This window comes from Notolabrus celidotus, chromosome 14 (assembly GCF_009762535.1).
Source record: "Notolabrus celidotus isolate fNotCel1 chromosome 14, fNotCel1.pri, whole genome shotgun sequence".
NCBI lineage: Eukaryota > Metazoa > Chordata > Actinopteri > Labriformes > Labridae > Notolabrus > Notolabrus celidotus.
The window spans coordinates 15,118,299-15,124,298 of NC_048285.1; the positions used below are offsets into that span (position 1 = coordinate 15,118,299).

Genomic DNA, 6,000 nt, shown 5'->3' on the forward strand with positions numbered 1-6,000 from the left:
GGCATACAGCAAATGGTAAAGTTGGAAGTTGTACCTGGGACCACTGGGACAAGGACTAATAGGCCAACGGCAGTCCTGTCCTAATATCTAAATGAGGGATGTGCCATATAGTTGCACTGAGTGCCACTTAGCAGAACAGACTCAGTAAAAATACAATGTAATATTCTTAAGTATGTCAAAATTAGCAATATAATTCAAGTAATATATACATTTTATTGTTTTTGTTTGATTCATATAGCCATTTGTATTCGAAAACCCATTTTGTGACATGATTTGATCTGAGCCAGAGTTAAATGAACAACTGTCACACGAACCAAAGCCAACATCAACAGATAAGTAAGTGGAATAAAGTTAGATCCTGATTATTGTTTTATGTTCATGTAAGTGTCAGTATATTGAAGTTTAACAGGGTACACTTCAAATTGCTTTGTGCAAATGATAACACTGTTGTAATCTTAAATCGTTAATCAAAGGTTTTACAGAATATGTTTTGGGGGGAGCAACATGTAGATTATTTTTAGGTAGATTAAGACTGTTATTCAGCAGTCAAAATATTGATTGGCACTTGATCAAGTTTGTTCATTTGGTATAATAGTCCTTCAACCTTCATTTAGGCAGTCTAACCATGTATTGATTAGTTACAACACGCTTAAATCCCATTAATTTATGACCCTCACATTACCCTAAATGTCACAGCAAAGGTCAGAGGTGAAAATATTTATGCAATGAACGATATTAATTTATTTTAACAGAAAGGTGATTTATACTTGGTAAAAAAGCAACAATTCAACATCATAATATGTTTTCAATCAGAACACCATGGAGGGTATTTCCATCTATTTATATCTAACGTACTTTTTCGTGAATTGAATGCGGTGTACTCCTGGATCATATTCCCCCTAAAAACAAACAGAAGGCATTTATTATGCAAGAACGATGATCCAATTTCAGCAGCATATTGCTTTTCCTAATGACTGTCTCTTACTGTCCCCATTTCCCCAGTGACTCTCTGCGATGACAATGTGCCCTCTCAGCCTTTCAATTTGCTTCTGTGCATGTGCGTGTTTAGGCAAATGAAATATACTGAAATGAAGTGAAAAAAATAAATAGGAATAGCTGTATAGGCATATAAATACATGACAGAAATATATGCAACACAACAATACCATGCGAGGCAGTGTGCAGTAGTTTCTGTTTCAGGATGAACACTGCGGGTCATTCATGTTTTAATTCTGTACACAGCTGCTTTATATAAAATTGACACGACATGCTAATACAAAACTATATCCTTTAAAACTAGGCAACAGGCAACTTTTGATGGCAGTTTTCCCATAATCAAACCACCTAATGTACTGTAAATGGTAATGGAAGGCCAATGGTATATGGACTTGTTCTTGTAGCACTGTTCCTAGCCTCTTTGACCTTGCATAAGGCGTTTACTCTACATGTCACATTCACTCATTCACACACCATTCACACATTGATGTAAGAGGATACTATACTGTTTATCAGTATTAACTAATCGCATTCATACACATACACACCACTGGGAATGCCACTTGGCTTCAGTGTCTTGCACTTCAACATGTGGATTAAAGGATCAAGGATGAACCGCCAACCTCAGACTTTAGAACGACCAGTTATACTACTGAACCGCTGTGGAACTGTGCCTCTGCTACACCTGTTTCACTATATTGTGTGGTTCAGCTATAAGGATTTAACTAATGATGATAAAAGTGATGATAATAACGATGGTCGTATGAAAAACAGTCCTGTAGAACTTACTGTGGACTTATTGGATTGTACTTTATCCAAATAAAAGGTAGCTAATATTAATCCTTAAATTAATAGAGCACATTTAACCTTAAATTCCTAATAAAGCGCTGCCATCACTACGTCTTCAAGGCATGATGTGCATACTCAGGGAAGGAGCCCGTCTGGCACTGGTGATTACCAGTGATGCAGGTTTGCCTCCATTACATTACCACCCTTTGTGTTTTACTCTACAAACAAGTTGTAACAGAGTGTAAGAGTCAAGCATTTAACATACAATGTACTAAAGGCAAAATAACTTGTTACTCTGATTTAGAAACATTGGATTGGGGGGCCGTTGGCCTAGTGGTCTAAGCATGCGCCCTATATATAGAGGCTATAGCCCTCATTGCAGAGATCGCATGTTAGATTCCAGCCTCTACCATTTGCTGCATGTCCTCCCCCACGCTCTACTTCCCACGTTTCCTGTCTGTCTTCAGCTGTCCTATCCATTAAAGGCAAAAATGCCCCCCCCCCCCAAAAAGAAACATTGGATTTTCATAGGTTGTAATGTTGCAGCTATGTTTTAATGAAAGAAAACTTGTACCAATAAATGTAGAGGCCAAAATGAATATATTGAAGAGACAAACAAAATTGTTGGACAGAAAAGCTGGAACTCCCAGTGGGCTTTTAAAACACTTGTTGGCTTCCCAGTCGGCCTATGATTACAGATTTAAAAAGCTAAACCCTAACCACCAGTTGAAACTGCCATTGACTTTGCCAATGGAATATGCCCAGCGCGTAAAACAGAAAACATGTTGGAGTAAATGCTTTAAAGCCTTTTTTTCAACTTTCTTTGGTGTATTAATTTAACACAAACAGAGTGTTTCAGGGCCACCAAATGAACCCCTGTCCCAAGACTAGGGAATTGGTAGGGGCGATACATTCCCAGCCTTACTGTAAATCCACATTTACTACTTGGCCAAATCTTCGGCAACTGTGATGCATTATTTTCAAAGAAGCTTTTATCATCTTAATCCTATTACTCTGATTCTTCAGAAAGTTTTTTTGAATCGTCTTATCCAAACAGCATGCTCTGTACTGTGCAATTTCACTGCAAACCCTTTCTATTAGATACGCATTATTTTCAGTGGATGCTTCTGTGTGGCTGAATAGCATGTATAATAAAAGATTGAAAAGAAGAACAGATTTCAAGAGATTCACACTACGGTCCTTACACACACTGTCTAACTTGCAAAAGTTTTTCCCCACTTACTTATGCTTAGGACTAAATGAGCCACATCTTTTGTTATATAACTCAGTGACTGAATCATGATGGGTTGAAATTCCTAGTTCACATTTCATTTATTTGTAGGTTCTTAAACCATTTTGGTTGTAACTTTGAAGATGTAACTTTTGTAATGCTTCACCCATTTGTACAGTAATTTGTGATTTTCTTGTCTCTGTCTTTGATTATATTTATGTTTGCAGGCCTTCAATTCTCGGTTGTTGTGTATTAATATTAGAAAAAAATGCTTTTACAAATATAGCAGGTCTAGACCATACTCTATGTTCAATTATTAACAAAGACCCAACATCAAGACAGGATCAAATCCAGTCCCTTCCTACTGACAGGACTCAGTCTTATCTCATTGTAATCCACCATGAGCATTGTAACAATCAGCTTTTTATTTAAGCTTTGTCAACATCAATGCAGCTTGTCACCGTGACGTTCACACTGCCATCCTCCTCTTCATTTTCTTTATCTCCTCCCTCTTCTTCGTCCAAGTACATTTAACTCAAGAGGAAAGATATTTCTGCAACAGGTTCTCTGAAGGTGACAAAAGGCCAGACTGCAAAGGGGGATGTGACTTGTCCTGTCTAGACTCTCCTTGATCTGACTCCTCTGCTCTTTCCTCTAACTCAACCTGTTCAACACCTGCCATCTCAAAATCTAAAAAAACAGACAGCTTAAAATGTATTTCGAATTCTGAGCAAACACCATTCAAATTACAGCAAGCTCCCCAAACGGGCCACCATCTGTAATAATCAACTTGTTATTTAAGCTTTGTGCTAGTTCTACGCTCAAAAGGTTCTGTCATTTACAGTGGCATGTCTAGAGGGGTGGCCAAGGGTGGCACTGGCACCCCTTGAAATCCAATTGGCCACCCCAGTGGCAACACCAAAAACCTAAACTATGATTGGCTGTCTGCCTTGTCAGAGGTGGGGTTTCTGTTAAAATCTATAATTTAGGATGAGATAAAAGGCTAACAGTAGATTTCTTTATTAGGGCCCTCAAGTGTGACTTTCAATAATCAAGATTAGAAGATTTATGCCACTTTGTCATGTTTTTTTTTTAAGTCAAAGGGAATATAACAACAGTTTAATACTTTAATGGAAGTAGGTTGTGAAGACAGAAAGGGTAAATGTTATTTATTTGTAAATGCACTGGCCACACCTGCCTATGTGAGAGCCTCAGTTGGGCCACCCCGGTCAAAAAGTTCTGGACACGCCCCTGGTCATTTATCAGTATATTTGGACAGGCATCGGCAAACCCTAAGGACCCTTACTGGTACCTCTTGAACCCCCGTTATAATTGTGAATAAAACAGTTGTAAACAAGTACAGCTGCAATAAACTAGGACAGTTTATTCACAAAAAACCCTGAACAAATCAAAAACATAGAAAGAAAATTGTCCACCTAAAAACAGCAGCCTCACAAAGTGCCCAAAAAAGTCCCAACAGAAATGTCCTCAAAAAACCCAAAGGTCGTTGACTCCCAACCAAAAAGCAATGCATTGCGGAAGAAAAGCACAGGCAAAAGAAACACCTCCAAAAAGAATTGGACTCACCAGTCCTGCCCCTTCAGTTCAGCTTTAGTCCGGCACAGAGCGTCCTCCTGATGGCCCAGTTGTCATGGTCCTCCAAAGCATGGGAACATAATCCCTTTCCTTTCATTGGCAGTCGAGGAAACACAATACAAATGAGCCCATGAAGTAATTTCCTCTCCCCTCCTGGCCTTCTCTCTTCCTTCCCCACCAAAAAACCTTCACCAAACATTCCACCTTCTCTCTCTTTGTTCACCTGAAGCCCCACCCCCAGCCGCACACCTTCATCACTGCCTTGCAGAGCTCCACTGATTAGCTTGGCTGACAGACTACACAACTGTTTAGGGAACAGGGAAAATAGAAACTGAAGTTGAAGCCTTTAATGTCGAAATGAATCAGAAATTATATATTTTGATTCAAAGATAACTTGTTGGAGCTACTTTACTTGTTAAACTCTACATGTTCAACAAACAATACATTGGATTAACTTTTACTGCTTTAAAGCCTGAAGGAGTGGCATGAAGAAGTCAGCTGTAAAGCATATAGCTGGTCATAGTAAGTATATTACGGAGGAAGAAAAGTCAATCTGCCCTCTTTTACCCTGTCCTGTTACCATACTGTGAAAATGGAGGGCGTACTTTATGGAAATTGACAATGTGTTTCTGAAAGATGAATGTTTCAGGCGAGGACATGCAGAGAAACTGATACTTCTGACTTATCTGAACCAAACACATTTTATCCAGTCCCTGAGATACTCTATCTGTCAATGTGATGTGCACAGACAAGATGTGTATGTGTATGTATGTGGTGAGCCAGTGAGATACATGATGTAAATAAATCAATGTTCTGATGAATTCTGAAGATATTAATTACAGCATTGAAGCTGAACTTATTATTGTGAAATCTTATTCAAGCTATTATTTTCAGGTTTGCACGGTAACCAAATTGCATCCTCTCATTTCATTCTGTAACAGAAATGCCTGCACTTAAATCTACTTTGCAATATCAATTTAAATTTCATATTAGACCTAATCCCTCCGACTAGTGTAACTGCAGACCCGAGAGGTGTACTTTCTGTCATATCTCACAGGTGCAGCAGTCACAGATTTTCCACAGGTTTTTCCACAGTTTCCTGGTACACAATATGGAAATTAAAGGATCAACTTTTTATGAGTGTAAAAAAAAGACAAGAAAAAAGTAAGAATGTTCTGATGGGAAATTACATTACTTTGATTGTTTTTTACAGTACTTTGTAAGACCTTCTGTTTTAAATGTTGTCAAGATAAGTTTTGTGACATTTTATGTTAATATTTTCATGAGTGTGTGCTGTCACCATGGATGGATTAAAGCAGTAAATAGTGCAGTCCGATTAGAATAGCACACACACACACACACGCTCACACATGTAGCAGCAAGGACAA

General features: G+C 38.4%; 1 long non-coding RNA gene across 2 annotated transcripts in view; it reads right to left on the minus strand.

Moving 5' to 3' along the window:
* The window catches only part of LOC117825570, a 48,715-nt gene extending 43,923 nt beyond the window's left edge, over positions 1–4,792 (minus strand). For both annotated transcript variants that reach the window (XR_004633870.1, XR_004633869.1), the window contains exon 1: positions 4,604–4,792. This is a non-coding gene — a long non-coding RNA (uncharacterized LOC117825570). The remainder of the gene's footprint in view (positions 1–4,603) is intronic.
* Positions 4,793–6,000: the final 1,208 nt, after the last annotated feature.